This window comes from Cricetulus griseus, unplaced genomic scaffold (genome assembly GCF_003668045.3).
Source record: "Cricetulus griseus strain 17A/GY unplaced genomic scaffold, alternate assembly CriGri-PICRH-1.0 unplaced_scaffold_198, whole genome shotgun sequence".
NCBI lineage: Eukaryota > Metazoa > Chordata > Mammalia > Rodentia > Cricetidae > Cricetulus > Cricetulus griseus.
This window is the reverse complement of record NW_023276917.1, coordinates 1,261-18,834: the sequence shown is the minus strand read 5'-3', so window position 1 is coordinate 18,834 and position 17,574 is coordinate 1,261.

The window sequence follows — 17,574 nt, the reverse complement described above, 5'->3', positions numbered from 1 at the left end:
ACATATGTAAATTACCCCAAATTAATCTTTAGCATGTGCCCATGTTGTTTCAATTTACTATATTTTAAAATATATCGTTCTCTTTTAACAGCTTTTGGCAACTGTTTCAGAATTTGAAATGCATTAGCAAAGTGAGCATAATTACTAAATGCCATTCAACAAGTGCTAAAGGCATAAGTATCTCAACAAAATACAAGTAAAATGAGATGCTTTGTGATGATGTATAAAGTTTCATATTTCTCTCTCTCTCTCTCTCTCTCTCTCTCTCTCTCTCTCTCTCTGTGTGTGTCTGTGTGTGTGTGTGTGTGTGTGTGTGTGTGTGTGTGTGTGTAGTATATCTGTATATGGTCTAATCCCAGGTATTGTTTGTGGAGAGGATCAGAGGAGAATGTTAGTGTCTTGTTTTCTTTTTCTCTCCACCTTAGTCCTTTGAGACAGGGTCATTTGCTGAACCTGGAGCTAGGCTGGCATTCAGCAAGCTCCAGCAATTCTCTCTCTATCTCCCTCAGTGCTGAGGTCACAGGCCCATAGAGCAATGCCCAGATTTTTATACGGGGAACAGATCCAAACTCAGGGCCTGATGTTTGTGCAACAAGTTCTGTTCCCTACTGAGCCATCTCCCTATCCACACCTTCACTCTTTTTAACTCAAAAATTGCATATGTTTGGTATTTGTGTGTAGGCACTTGAGTGTTGTGGGGTGTCTGTGGAGGTCATAGGACTTGTGGGAGTCAGTTCTCTTATTCCATTATGTGAGATTCGGGGATTGAACTCAAGTCATAAGCCTTGGTGGTAAGTTTCCTTACCCACAGAGCAATCTCACTGACCTCTTATTATCTCTTAACCAGCAAAATACAGTGAAATTATATAGAGAAAATTAACACAGTTATCAAATTTGCTTTTAAATGCCTCTAAGTGTTTTTTGTGTTTAAGGTAAGAATGCGATGTGATAGAAGTAGCAGAGAGATCAGAGTTAGGTAGGGTTCTGTGTCTCATCCTTAACAGCTTTGTCATATTGGACATATTAACTTCCTTGGTCCTTGGTGATTTATTACATTGTTGTTTATTTTTATTTTACTCCATTCTGGAGAACAGGATGCTGGAGGTCAAATCCAAGCCTTTGAGTGTATTTTAAACATTTAGGAAAATTAGTGGCAGCAAGATGGCCTAATATGTAAAAGTGCTTGCCATCAAGCCTGATGATCTCAGTTTGAGTACTCCGACCCACATACTGGAAGGAGAGAGAACACCAACTCCTTCAAGTTGTTCCCTGTCTTCCACATGGGTACTATGGCATGCAGGGAATGTAGTTCAGGGATAAGTGCTTGCCTGGCATACATAAGGCTGTTGCTCTGATCTCTTACTGCAGCAAACAAACACCCCTAAATAACTATGTATTATCATGATTTCATGACCAACTTCTGTTTCTATCACAGTACATTCAAGTATCGTAAATGTGCATGAAAAGTGACAGAACATGACGCTTTTATCTGCAAATGAGAGGGATCTCTCTCCAATAAATTAAATACATCCATAGAAAGTGATTTGTGTTTTCCTAGTCTCCTGTGTTGAAAGCTCAGTTTCTAGTTGGTGGTACTGTTTAGGGAGGTTGTTAGACTTTGAAGCTTAAAAAAGTGAATGACTGACAGACAGGCCTTGAGATTTATACTGTAGCCTTGCATCTGACTCTCTCCCTGCTTCCTAGTATCCCCAGATGTGAGCAAGCTCTGGCTGTCATGCCTTCCGTGGTGGTTTGAAAGAAAATGGTGCCTAAAGGGAGTGGCACTATTAGGGAGTGTGGCATTGTTGGAGGAAGTATATCGCTGTGACAGTGGGCTTTAAGGTCTCTTTTCTCAAGCTTCATTCAGTGTGACAGTCAGCTGGCTTTCTGATGCCTTCTAGCCAAGATGTAGGGCTCTGAGCTCCAGCCCCACATCTGCCTGCAGGCCTCCATGCTCCCCGTCATGATGACAATGGACTGAACCTCTGAAAGTGTAAGTGAGCCAACCCCAATTAAATGTTTTCTTTAAGAGTTGTCCACACTCTTCACAGTATCTCTTCACAGCAAGAAAAATCTGAACTAAGAGGTAACCCATGTTTGGTATCGGGCTTTTTAATAGCCTATGATGTCTTGGGGAAATCTTGTCCCCTGTTATAGGGGGACTCTCTTTATAGATGTGTATCACATATCACACCACTCCCCCCAGGCTCATTGATCATTGTGGAAGAAGGGTGGAAAGATTGTAAGAGCCGGAAGTAGTGGACATCTGTAGCAAAACATTTTCTGAACACTAAGCTCAGCCAGTCACAAAACAAAGAAAAAGATATGAAAATCAGTGGGGAACTCTTGGGGAGGAAATAATCATCCAGTAGGACTGGAAAGGTGGTGAAGAAGGTAATGAGGATGGAAACTAGCAAATACCTTATGTACACATGTGACACTCACAATGACTAAAGAATCTCTGATATGATTAAATAAATATCTTGTTTATATTTTCTCAACTATTGAATTTAAATATAGTAGCTGCTCAAGGGATTTTTTTATGGTTATACAAAGATGCATTGGATCAAAACTCTTCTAGGTGCTGGAGCACCAAGGATACAGAAGAAATGGGCCTGCTCCAGCAACCTCCTACCTATAGAAATATGTGTGTGCTGGTTTGCCTCTTTGCCACCTTCCCCCAGATCAGCTATTTACATTTCTCTGCCCTGGTGCCTGCCTCAAGGACTGGAACCTTGTAAGCTGCATGACTGAATCCTTACTCTGTGGTTTTTGAGTGAGTTCAGCCAACACAAAGCATTATTTTAATATGTCAGCTCCTCTACCACTACAGTACCTTCCTCGAAGGTTCCTGCACTCATTGGGATCCCGTATCTAAATAACTGATATTAATTCCACCCATCACTGACAATAGTCTCTTTATAAAATTATTTGCCTAATTTTCTCTGAATGTATCTTCTGTTTCCTGCACAGAAGGCTCTGACAGTTTCAGTAGGAAAATAAATTAGGTAAGTATGAGAGTGAAAGTGTATACAAGTAGAGTGATGCAATAAACTAACACTATTAAGACTGCCCAGAGAATGCAGATACATAGGTTCTTCTTGAGTTGCACACTGAAGGAAAAATGACTTGGAGAAGGCTTGGAAGGGGGAGTGCTTAGCACAGAGAGGGAGTGAGCCTTGCAACTGCCAGAGGTTTGGATCTGAAGCATCAAGTATAGATGCTCCTTGACTTATGATGGGTTAGATTCTAATAAGCCCATTATCAGTTGAAAATATTAGGAAGAAGATGTAGTGAAAGCACCTACCCAACATCCAAGCTTAACTTAGCCTTCCTAGAATGTTCTCAGAATACTTTCATTGGCCTGCTGTGTAATAAAGCCGATGACTGTCTCGTGTATTTTGTAGAATTAATTGAATGTGAAAGATAATTTCATATAGGTGAACTTCTGCATCATTGTAAAATCAAAACACAAGGCCAGGCATAATAGTGCAAGATGGTAATCCTAATGCTTGTGTGGTAGGAGCAGGAGTAGGATCAGGAATTCAAAGTCATTGTCAGCTATATAGTGAGTTGTAGGCCAGCCTGTGGGAAATGAAATCCTATTTCAAGAAACAAAATCTGAAATAAACAAAAAGTAAAGAAGTAGCTATTTTGGGAAGTATAAATTAGGAACTTAGTTTTTGTCACTGTGACAAAACACCTGAACAGAACAACTTAAGAGAGGTCAACTTTATTTGGGGGTCATGGTTTCAGAATCTTCAGTCAATCTTGGTGAAGAGATGTTCACTTTACCATGCTAGGAAGTGGAGACAGAGAGAAAGATGGGACAATAAGTTTTTTCCTTTTCACATTGTATCCATCTGAGCTCCCAGGCCTGCTACTCTAGGATACACTAAGCAGTGGGTTTCAGTAGCATTGTTAGGCCTCTATTAATCTAGTCAAGTGGACCAATACAAGAACCACCTATATTTGGAAAAAAGTTGCAGAAGGCAGTGTGAGAGAAGTGGGCCAGTCTCAGGAATGTATGAATCTTGTTCACCTTATGTATATACAGATGAGCATGTGCATACAAACAAAGCATACTGCAGGCCAACCACGTTCTAGGCACTGACAGTCATTAGTTAAGAGTTAAAAAAAACCAAAAAACAAAAAACAACACACCTGTCCTAGGGGTTCTAGAGCTGTGAAGAGATGCCATGACCACAGCAACTTTTATAAAATAAATCATGTATTGGGGCTGGCTTACAGTTTCAGAGGTTTAGTCCATTATGAGAGAAGCATGATGGCATACAGGAAGGCATGGTGCTGGAGAATAAGCTGAGAATTCTGCATCTTGATCTGTAGGCAGCAGGAGACTGCCATACTAGGCCTAGCTTAAGCATATGAGATCTCAAAGCCTGCCACCTACTCCCGACAATAAGGACACCCCTCCTAATAATGCTACTCCTTATGGGCCATGCAAAGGCATGAGTCTATGAGGGTTATTACTATTCAAACCACCACAATGCCCACATGAAAACATAAATAATAATCAATAGATTTAAGACTTAGATGGATTACACATTGTGTAAGAAGGTGGTACACTTATGGTGATGAAAATATTGAGAGTAGAGAAGGGTGATAGAGGGCTGTACTCTTAGAGAAGGAAATGGACCTTACTGTAGAGGTCACATTGAGAATATGACTTGCTCAGAGTCGAAGTAATTGAAGGAGCTAAGGATACAAGCATTCCTGGCAGGAGTTAGCCAGTGTGTAGCCCCCACGAGAAAGCATCTATGGTGAATTTTATGTACATCAATGTAATCTGATAAACTGGAGCTGTCGTGGGAAAGGAGAAAGTAGTAGGAAATGAAATTAGAGTTTCAGGGTAGAAAAGATGTTGATGGTGTTATGATAAAAGCCAGGGGACAGGGGCAAGCCAGCAGAATGCCTGAACCCCTACAGATGGGCCTGTGGGTCCTTATGAAGCCTTTCTCTGAGGTCATGAGAAGCTACAGGAGATTTCTGGCTACACTTTATTCTATGGACAAGGATTAAGTTTGGGTGCAAATAAACAAATAAGAAAGTACTAAGATCTTTGTGTGATATTTTGTTTGCATTGTGACAAATAAAGTTTGCCTGGTGGAATTAGTTACTAGTTAACCATAGAAACCGGTGGTAGTGGCTCATGCCTTTAATCCCAGCACTTGGGAGGTGGAGACAGAAAGTGATAAGATGGGGTGGAGACAGGATCTTGGCCCTTTTGGATGGAGGAGGGAGACAGGTAGGAAGCAACTGGCAGCTGTTCCTGGTTTTCTGATCTTCCAGGTCTTTACCCAATATCTGACTCTTGGTTTTTATAGATTAAGATTAATTAGATTAATGCTTCAGATCCTTGCTAATCAAAATGTAGTTTGGGACCAGTGCCACAGTCATGACTCAAGAACTTTCTCCTAATACAGTAGTTTTCATTTCAATCTTTTAAAATATTTAAGCAAATTTAAAATAACACTTATGATTCCACATTTTAAAATATTTATGTCTTATAGATTTTGTTGTTTCTGCTAAGTTTTGGAGGACAGGGTCTCATGTAACCCAGGCTAACCTTGAACTCAGCTTTGGCTCTCAATCCCCTTGCATCTATTTCCTGAATACTGGTATTATAGATATGCACTACCTAGCTATAATTGTTTTACTTGTTGACTTAATTCATATTGTCTGGTTGTTTTCAGACACAGTCTTATGTAGCCCAGGATAAACTCAAACTTACTTTGTGGTTGAGGATGACCTTGAACTCCTAATCCCCAACTAACCTCCACTTGTACCACCAAGTGCTGGAATTACAGGTATCTACAACAGTGCCCTGCTTCATTTTGTTTCCTAAGGCCAATTCTGTAGCCTTGGGTTGCTGAAACTCTTTATGTGGCAGAGGCTATCTCTGAGAGCTCATAGAAAGCCTCCTGTCTAAGTCACTTAAGTGCTAGGATTACAGGTATGTGTAGCCACAACTAACTTGAACTCTTGTTCTGAAAAGTGCTGTTAAGATCACTTACAATTCCACAACATTTCTAACTACTGTAAGAAAAAAAAAATTATCAAGGTTACGTCAGGAAACAGTCATGATATTTTTATTGTGTACAATTAGAATAATTCTATACCCCTGTGGATGTATCTGATCTTATCTAATCCAACAGTGTCTTGGTTATTATTTTTCTATGTTTAATGTATTTGCATGGCATCCGAATGTTCTCCTGGCTCATACTTCGCTTTAATATTCAAATAAGCATGATTTCAGCCCTTACCTTGTAGATGGCAGAGATGCCAGGTTTTTCCACAGTTGGCATTGTCTTGGACTGTGAACTAATCAGAATCCTCTTGGAAATTATTTGACTTCTACTCTGCTTATGTAGAGGCAGGGAACAGGAACAAAAGAAGGAAGAAAGCCACCACACCCCTTGCCTCTGTTCCAAGGATTCCCACAATCTTACACCCAACCCCATGCTTCTGTGCTTCATTAAGGGTACACATCACAGAAAGGCAATGACTTATAGCATCACTTTTCATGTCTCCTTGTAGGGAACCTGATGATTAACTCTTCTTAGGCCCAGACCACTACTCACGGTACAAGATCGCTTTCAACCAGAGATCTTTCTTCATGATACTCCTTTCTAAGCTCTTAGGGTTCATAGCTCTGAGTCTCTGGCTATCTGCCCAGTCTCTCATTTTTCCCCATCTTCCTCCCCTGGTCAGGAGAAGCCAAGCAGGGTACCCACAAACTGCATAGAAACCCCACTTGATAGCTTTTCATTTCATTTCATTTCTTCCTTTCTTTCTTCCTTTCTTTCCTTTTTTTATACTTTATTTTATTTTATTTTATTATTTTTTTTCAAGACAGGGTTTCTCTGTGTAATAGTGCTGGCTGTCCTGGAACTCACTTTGTAGACAAGGCTGTCCTTGAACTCACTTCCTCTGCCTCCCAAGTGTTGAGACTAAAGCCACAGCCTGGCTTTTTTGTTTGTTTTTAGAGACTACTCTGTAGCTTTTCATCTTGGGATTCTTAACAGACTAGCTGCATGCCTGTTTTTTAAATTGTTGTGTTTTTTGCTTGTATATTTGAAACAGGATCTTGCTCTGTAGCCAGGCTAGCAACCAACTCTTGTTCATCATGCCTTAGTTTTCTGAGTAGAGGGGACTACAAGAATGTGCTATCACAACCAGCTTAGTTTGTTTTGGAAAGAGGGCCCCACTCTTAGGAGCACTTACAGAGGACCTTGGAGATGCTATTAACTATTTAGATTACAAGATCGACTTACAAAGGATAGGACCTCAAAAGGTACAAATTAGAGGGATAGTTATCAAACTTAATTCTCTTCAGAAATTATTAGGGGAAATTACTCAATTACAGACGATTATTTGTGTAGAAGGACATGACTTAAAGCATTTAAAATGGCCCTTAAAGGTGACAAGGACCTAAACAGTCTGAGAATATTATCTGCTGAGGCAGAAAAAAAGGGTTGCAATGGGTAGAAAACAGACTATTGGATGCGCATGTAGATGGGAAAAACCTTAATTTAGACTGTATTCTGGTTATCTTGCCATCCAGAGAATAGTCTTCTGGGATTCTGATGCAGAGGGAAGACACCATATTAGAATGGATATTTCTGCCACATAAACAGAATAAAAACTTAAAGACGTATATAGAAAAGATTTCTGATTTGATTTTAAAGGGAAAATTAAGACTTTGTCAACTGACTGGAAAAGATCCAGCAGAAATTATAGTACCTTTAACTTGTGGAAGGATAATGAATATTGGCAAACAGCTCTTACTGACTTTTTGGGAATGATTAGCAACAATTATCCCAAAACTAACAGAATTAAATTCATAAAAAAAAGACAGTCTGGATTCTTCCACGTATTGTAAGACAAACTCCCATTTCTGGAGTTCTTACCTTCTACACTGATGCCAAAAAATCAGGAAAGGCAGGTTTTAAAGCAGGTGAGGTAAGTAAAGTAGCTCAAAGTCCATATACATCTGTACAGAAGGCAGAATTATATGAAATTCTCATGGTACTTATGGATTTTATGGAACCTCTTAATATAGTTACTGATTCCCAATATGCAGAGAGAGTTGTGTTACACACTGAGACTGCAGAATTCATTCCTGATAACACAGAATTAACTTCTCTGTTTTTACAATTACAGGAAACTATCAGAAACAGAAGTAATCCTACATACATTACACATATCAGATCCCATACGGGTCTGTCTGGCCCACTAGCACAGGGCAACGAGGAGATTGATCATTTATTAATTGGAAGTGTGCTAGAAGCCTCAGAATTTCATAAGAAACATCATGTAAATAGCAAAAGTTTGAAAAAGGCCTCCTCCTTCACTTGGCAACAAGCCAAGGAGATAGTGAGAAACTGTCTTACTTGTTCCTTTTATAATCAAACTCCATTGCCAGCAGGTTGTAATGCTAAGGACATTCGGAGAAACGAGATTTGGCAGGTGGATATCTTTAACTTTGCAGAATTTGGAAATTTGAAATATGTGCATCATACTATAGACACATTCTCAGGGTTCCAATGGGCTTCTGCTCTTAACTTTGAAAAAGCTGATTCTGTTATTACACAGCTGCTAGAGGTGATGGCAGTTATGGGTATACCTGCACAAATAAAAACTGACAATTCTCCAGCATATGTCTCCACAAAATTGGAACAGTTTTTCAAATATTATAACATAAAGCATGTCACCGGTATACCACACAATCCTACTGGATCAGCAGTGGTTGAGAGATGTAATAGAACACTTAAGGAGCTGCTCAACAAACAGGCTTGGAAGACTAAACCCCCCAAACATAGGTTGCATAATGCTTTATTAACACTAAACTTTCTTAAGGCCAATGAAAAAGGACAAACAGCTGCGGAAAGACACTGGACTACAGAAAAAACTGCTGAACTGAATCGCCGGTATACTTCAAAGATGTACTAACCTCTGTATGAAAACCAGGACATGTGTTCCGATGGGGTAGGGGTTTTGCATTGGTTTCCACAGGAGAAGATAAACTTTGGATACCATCAATGTTGATCAATATTCGAGCTGAAAAGGAAAAACCTCTCGACAAGTAGAAATGACGGGTATTCTACTAAGGTATATCTTATAAACTAAATAGAAACCTCCCAAAGGAAAGGAAAGTGTTTTGCTTTTATCTTCACAGGAAAACTCATCTCCAGAAGGCAAAGGACACTCCATGGGTAGACACTTTAGAAGAGAAGGTAGCTACAACCATCAAACAAAAGGAATGTGCCATACGGTAAACTTTACAGCTGTCTCTCAGAGAACTCTATTTCTCTTTTCTAGTTCCTATTCAATTATCTGTTTTTTATAACTTTAGGCATTCCCATGTAAGCAAAACATCTTAAACAGTGACTTATAACATGTCTGGTGGCTTTTCCTGTTTGTGGAGTGGCCATTAAGAAACCTAAATATGTGTCAATTGCCACGTGCACATTTTTAACTTGCCAAACTCCGTGATGTGAGTCACATCCATTCGCCATAAATAGTTGAGGAGCAGTCCTTGAGGATTCACCCTTATATTAGCCATACCCATGTTGTGGACATATTCCAAAGCTCTGAGGGGAGGGTCAGTTGAAATGGAGCAAATTGGATCCAGTGCAGTCAAGGAGGTGTGGCCCATTTTCTTTCCGGGGTGTCCAGGGATTGCTGTCAGGCAGGTCTTAATTGGCTGTGTGGGACTCAAACATAAACAGCAGAGAAATGTTTGTTTATGATGTACACATACTGGGAAAGGCAACCATGGGAGAATAACAATTATGAGAGGGTGTACACCTTGAAAGAAAGATCCAAGAAAAGACAAAGACAGTCCCCAAATTCTTCTTTTATTCTGTATTACCTCAATTGGCTTCTTGATACAATACAGAAACTCTAAAGTTTAGTTAAATAATGTGCTTGGATTTTAGAGGAGGAATGCCAAATCCACCTCTAAATCCAGCAATGGTTTAATTGAATAGGAACTAGAAAAGAGAAATAGAGTTCTCTGAGAGACAGCTGTAAAGTTTACCGTATGGCACATTCCTTTTGTTTGATGGTTGTAGCTACCTTCTCTTCTAAAGTGTCTACCCATGGAGTGTCCTTTGCCTTCTGGAGATGAGTTTTCCTGTGAAGATAAAAGCAAAACACTTTCCTTTCCTTTGGGAGGTTTCTATTTAGTTTATAAGATATACCTTAGTAGAATACCCGTCATTTCTACTTGTCGAGAGGTTTTTCCTTTTCAGCTCGAATATTGATCAACATTGATGGTATCCAAAGTTTATCTTCTCCTGTGGAAACCAATGCAAAACCCCTACCCCATCGGAACACATGTCCTGGTTTTCATACAGAGGTTAGTACATCTTTGAAGTATACCGGCGATTCAGTTCAGCAGTTTTTTCTGTAGTCCAGTGTCTTTCCGCAGCTGTTTGTCCTTTTTCATTGGCCTTAAGAAAGTTTAGTGTTAATAAAGCATTATGCAACCTATGTTTGGGGGGTTTAGTCTTCCAAGCCTGTTTGTTGAGCAGCTCCTTAAGTGTTCTATTACATCTCTCAACCACTGCTGATCCAGTAGGATTGTGTGGTATACCGGTGACATGCTTTATGTTATAATATTTGAAAAACTGTTCCAATTTTGTGGAGACATATGCTGGAGAATTGTCAGTTTTTATTTGTGCAGGTATACCCATAACTGCCATCACCTCTAGCAGCTGTGTAATAACAGAATCAGCTTTTTCAAAGTTAAGAGCAGAAGCCCATTGGAACCCTGAGAATGTGTCTATAGTATGATGCACATATTTCAAATTTCCAAATTCTGCAAAGTTAAAGATATCCACCTGCCAAATCTCGTTTCTCCGAATGTCCTTAGCATTACAACCTGCTGGCAATGGAGTTTGATTATAAAAGGAACAAGTAAGACAGTTTCTCACTATCTCCTTGGCTTGTTGCCAAGTGAAGGAGGAGGCCTTTTTCAAACTTTTGCTATTTACATGATGTTTCTTATGAAATTCTGAGGCTTCTAGCACACTTCCAATTAATAAATGATCAATCTCCTCGTTGCCCTGTGCTAGTGGGCCAGACAGACCCGTATGGGATCTGATATGTGTAATGTATGTAGGATTACTTCTGTTTCTGATAGTTTCCTGTAATTGTAAAAACAGAGAAGTTAATTCTGTGTTATCAGGAATGAATTCTGCAGTCTCAGTGTGTAACACAACTCTCTCTGCATATTGGGAATCAGTAACTATATTAAGAGGTTCCATAAAATCCATAAGTACCATGAGAATTTCATATAATTCTGCCTTCTGTACAGATGTATATGGACTTTGAGCTACTTTACTTACCTCACCTGCTTTAAAACCTGCCTTTCCTGATTTTTTGGCATCAGTGTAGAAGGTAAGAACTCCAGAAATGGGAGTTTGTCTTACAATACGTGGAAGAATCCAGACTGTCTTTTTTTTATGAATTTAATTCTGTTAGTTTTGGGATAATTGTTGCTAATCATTCCCAAAAAGTCAGTAAGAGCTGTTTGCCAATATTCATTATCCTTCCACAAGTTAAAGGTACTATAATTTCTGCTGGATCTTTTCCAGTCAGTTGACAAAGTCTTAATTTTCCCTTTAAAATCAAATCAGAAATCTTTTCTATATACGTCTTTAAGTTTTTATTCTGTTTATGTGGCAGAAATATCCATTCTAATATGGTGTCTTCCCTCTGCATCAGAATCCCAGAAGACTATTCTCTGGATGGCAAGATAACCAGAATACAGTCTAAATTAAGGTTTTTCCCATCTACATGCGCATCCAATAGTCTGTTTTCTACCCATTGCAACCCTTTTTTTCTGCCTCAGCAGATAATATTCTCAGACTGTTTAGGTCCTTGTCACCTTTAAGGGCCATTTTAAATGCTTTAAGTCATGTCCTTCTACACAAATAATCGTCTGTAATTGAGTAATTTCCCCTAATAATTTCTGAAGAGAATTAAGTTTGATAACTATCCCTCTAATTTGTACCTTTTGAGGTCCTATCCTTTGTAAGTCGATCTTGTAATCTAAATAGTTAATAGCATCTCCAAGGTCCTCTGTAAGTGCTCCTAAGAGTGGGGCCCTCTTTCCAAAACAAACTAAGCTGGTTGTGATAGCACATTCTTGTAGTCCCCTCTACTCAGAAAACTAAGGCATGATGAACAAGAGTTGGTTGCTAGCCTGGCTACAGAGCAAGATCCTGTTTCAAATATACAAGCAAAAAACACAACAATTTAAAAAACAGGCATGCAGCTAGTCTGTTAAGAATCCCAAGATGAAAAGCTACAGAGTAGTCTCTAAAAACAAACAAAAAAGCCAGGCTGTGGCTTTAGTCTCAACACTTGGGAGGCAGAGGAAGTGAGTTCAAGGACAGCCTTGTCTACAAAGTGAGTTCCAGGACAGCCAGCACTATTACACAGAGAAACCCTGTCTTGAAAAAAAATAATAAAATAAAATAAAATAAAGTATAAAAAAAGGAAAGAAAGGAAGAAAGAAAGGAAGAAATGAAATGAAATGAAAAGCTATCAAGTGGGGTTTCTATGCAGTTTGTGGGTACCCTGCTTGGCTTCTCCTGACCAGGGGAGGAAGATGGGGAAAAATGAGAGACTGGGCAGATAGCCAGAGACTCAGAGCTATGAACCCTAAGAGCTTAGAAAGGAGTATCATGAAGAAAGATCTCTGGTTGAAAGCGATCTTGTACCGTGAGTAGTGGTCTGGGCCTAAGAAGAGTTAATCATCAGGTTCCCTACAAGGAGACATGAAAAGTGATGCTATAAGTCATTGCCTTTCTGTGATGTGTACCCTTAATGAAGCACAGAAGCATGGGGTTGGGTGTAAGATTGTGGGAATCCTTGGAACAGAGGCAAGGGGTGTGGTGGCTTTCTTCCTTCTTTTGTTCCTGTTCCCTGCCTCTACATAAGCAGAGTAGAAGTCAAATAATTTCCAAGAGGATTCTGATTAGTTCACAGTCCAAGACAATGCCAACTGTGGAAAAACCTGGCATCTCTGCCATCTACAAGGTAAGGGCTGAAATCATGCTTATTTGAATATTAAAGCGAAGTATGAGCCAGGAGAACATTCGGATGCCATGCAAATACATTAAACATAGAAAAATAATAACCAAGACACTGTTGGATTAGATAAGATCAGATACATCCACAGGGGTATAGAATTATTCTAATTGTACACAATAAAAATATCATGACTGTTTCCTGACGTAACCTTGATAATTTTTTTTTTCTTACAGTAGTTAGAAATGTTGTGGAATTGTAAGTGATCTTAACAGCACTTTTCAGAACAAGAGTTCAAGTTAGTTGTGGCTACACATACCTGTAATCCTAGCACTTAAGTGACTTAGACAGGAGGCTTTCTATGAGCTCTCAGAGATAGCCTCTGCCACATAAAGAGTTTCAGCAACCCAAGGCTACAGAATTGGCCTTAGGAAACAAAATGAAGCAGGGCACTGTTGTAGATACCTGTAATTCCAGCACTTGGTGGTACAAGTGGAGGTTAGTTGGGGATTAGGAGTTCAAGGTCATCCTCAACCACAAAGTAAGTTTGAGTTTATCCTGGGCTACATAAGACTGTGTCTGAAAACAACCAGACAATATGAATTAAGTCAACAAGTAAAACAATTATAGCTAGGTAGTGCATATCTATAATACCAGTATTCAGGAAATAGATGCAAGGGGATTGAGAGCCAAAGCTGAGTTCAAGGTTAGCCTGGGTTACATGAGACCCTGTCCTCCAAAACTTAGCAGAAACAACAAAATCTATAAGACATAAATATTTTAAAATGTGGAATCATAAGTGTTATTTTAAATTTGCTTAAATATTTTAAAAGATTGAAATGAAAACTACTGTATTAGGAGAAAGTTCTTGAGTCATGACTGTGGCACTGGTCCCAAACTACATTTTGATTAGCAAGGATCTGAAGCATTAATCTAATTAATCTTAATCTATAAAAACCAAGAGTCAGATATTGGGTAAAGACCTGGAAGATCAGAAAACCAGGAACAGCTGCCAGTTGCTTCCTACCTGTCTCCCTCCTCCATCCAAAAGGGCCAAGATCCTGTCTCCACCCCATCTTATCACTTTCTGTCTCCACCTCCCAAGTGCTGGGATTAAAGGCATGAGCCACTACCACCGGTTTCTATGGTTAACTAGTAACTAATTCCACCAGGCAAACTTTATTTGTCACAATGCAAACAAAATATCACACAAAGATCTTAGTACTTTCTTATTTGTTTATTTGCACCCAAACTTAATCCTTGTCCATAGAATAAAGTGTAGCCAGAAATCTCCTGTAGCTTCTCATGACCTCAGAGAAAGGCTTCATAAGGACCCACAGGCCCATCTGTAGGGGTTCAGGCATTCTGCTGGCTTGCCCCTGTCCCCTGGCTTTTATCATAACACCATCAACATCTTTTCTACCCTGAAACTCTAATTTCATTTCCTACTACTTTCTCCTTTCCCACGACAGCTCCAGTTTATCAGATTACATTGATGTACATAAAATTCACCATAGATGCTTTCTCGTGGGGGCTACACACTGGCTAACTCCTGCCAGGAATGCTTGTATCCTTAGCTCCTTCAATTACTTCGACTCTGAGCAAGTCATATTCTCAATGTGACCTCTACAGTAAGGTCCATTTCCTTCTCTAAGAGTACAGCCCTCTATCACCCTTCTCTACTCTCAATATTTTCATCACCATAAGTGTACCACCTTCTTACACAATGTGTAATCCATCTAAGTCTTAAATCTATTGATTATTATTTATGTTTTCATGTGGGCATTGTGGTGGTTTGAATAGTAATAACCCTCATAGACTCATGCCTTTGCATGGCCCATAAGGAGTAGCATTATTAGGAGGGGTGTCCTTATTGTCGGGAGTAGGTGGCAGGCTTTGAGATCTCATATGCTTAAGCTAGGCCTAGTATGGCAGTCTCCTGCTGCCTACAGATCAAGATGCAGAATTCTCAGCTTATTCTCCAGCACCATGCCTTCCTGTATGCCATCATGCTTCTCTCATAATGGACTAAACCTCTGAAACTGTAAGCCAGCCCCAATACATGATTTATTTTATAAAAGTTGCTGTGGTCATGGCATCTCTTCACAGCTCTAGAACCCCTAGGACAGGTGTGTTGTTTTTTGTTTTTTGGTTTTTTTTAACTCTTAACTAATGACTGTCAGTGCCTAGAACGTGGTTGGCCTGCAGTATGCTTTGTTTGTATGCACATGCTCATCTGTATATACATAAGGTGAACAAGATTCATACATTCCTGAGACTGGCCCACTTCTCTCACACTGCCTTCTGCAACTTTTTTCCAAATATAGGTGGTTCTTGTATTGGTCCACTTGACTAGATTAATAGAGGCCTAACAATGCTACTGAAACCCACTGCTTAGTGTATCCTAGAGTAGCAGGCCTGGGAGCTCAGATGGATACAATGTGAAAAGGAAAAAACTTATTGTCCCATCTTTCTCTCTGTCTCCACTTCCTAGCATGGTAAAGTGAACATCTCTTCACCAAGATTGACTGAAGATTCTGAAACCATGACCCCCAAATAAAGTTGACCTCTCTTAAGTTGTTCTGTTCAGGTGTTTTGTCACAGTGACAAAAACTAAGTTCCTAATTTATACTTCCCAAAATAGCTACTTCTTTACTTTTTGTTTATTTCAGATTTTGTTTCTTGAAATAGGATTTCATTTCCCACAGGCTGGCCTACAACTCACTATATAGCTGACAATGACTTTGAATTCCTGATCCTACTCCTGCTCCTACCACACAAGCATTAGGATTACCATCTTGCACTATTATGCCTGGCCTTGTGTTTTGATTTTACAATGATGCAGAAGTTCACCTATATGAAATTATCTTTCACATTCAATTAATTCTACAAAATACACGAGACAGTCATCGGCTTTATTACACAGCAGGCCAATGAAAGTATTCTGAGAACATTCTAGGAAGGCTAAGTTAAGCTTGGATGTTGGGTAGGTGCTTTCACTACATCTTCTTCCTAATATTTTCAACTGATAATGGGCTTATTAGAATCTAACCCATCATAAGTCAAGGAGCATCTATACTTGATGCTTCAGATCCAAACCTCTGGCAGTTGCAAGGCTCACTCCCTCTCTGTGCTAAGCACTCCCCCTTCCAAGCCTTCTCCAAGTCATTTTTCCTTCAGTGTGCAACTCAAGAAGAACCTATGTATCTGCATTCTCTGGGCAGTCTTAATAGTGTTAGTTTATTGCATCACTCTACTTGTATACACTTTCACTCTCATACTTACCTAATTTATTTTCCTACTGAAACTGTCAGAGCCTTCTGTGCAGGAAACAGAAGATACATTCAGAGAAAATTAGGCAAATAATTTTATAAAGAGACTATTGTCAGTGATGGGTGGAATTAATATCAGTTATTTAGATACGGGATCCCAATGAGTGCAGGAACCTTCGAGGAAGGTACTGTAGTGGTAGAGGAGCTGACATATTAAAATAATGCTTTGTGTTGGCTGAACTCACTCAAAAACCACAGAGTAAGGATTCAGTCATGCAGCTTACAAGGTTCCAGTCCTTGAGGCAGGCACCAGGGCAGAGAAATGTAAATAGCTGATCTGGGGGAAGGTGGCAAAGAGGCAAACCAGCACACACATATTTCTATAGGTAGGAGGTTGCTGGAGCAGGCCCATTTCTTCTGTATCCTTGGTGCTCCAGCACCTAGAAGAGTTTTGATCCAATGCATCTTTGTATAACCATAAAAAAATCCCTTGAGCAGCTACTATATTTAAATTCAATAGTTGAGAAAATATAAACAAGATATTTATTTAATCATATCAGAGATTCTTTAGTCATTGTGAGTGTCACATGTGTACATAAGGTATTTGCTAGTTTCCATCCTCATTACCTTCTTCACCACCTTTCCAGTCCTACTGGATGATTATTTCCTCCCCAAGAGTTCCCCACTGATTTTCATATCTTTTTCTTTGTTTTGTGACTGGCTGAGCTTAGTGTTCAGAAAATGTTTTGCTACAGATGTCCACTACTTCCGGCTCTTACAATCTTTCCACCCTTCTTCCACAATGATCAATGAGCCTGGGGGGAGTGGTGTGATATGTGATACACATCTATAAAGAGAGTCCCCCTATAACAGGGGACAAGATTTCCCCAAGACATCATAGGCTATTAAAAAGCCCGATACCAAACATGGGTTACCTCTTAGTTCAGATTTTTCTTGCTGTGAAGAGATACTGTGAAGAGTGTGGACAACTCTTAAAGAAAACATTTAATTGGGGTTGGCTCACTTACACTTTCAGAGGTTCAGTCCATTGTCATCATGACGGGGAGCATGGAGGCCTGCAGGCAGATGTGGGGCTGGAGCTCAGAGCCCTACATCTTGGCTAGAAGGCATCAGAAAGCCAGCTGACTGTCACACTGAATGAAGCTTGAGAAAAGAGACCTTAAAGCCCACTGTCACAGCGATATACTTCCTCCAACAATGCCACACTCCCTAATAG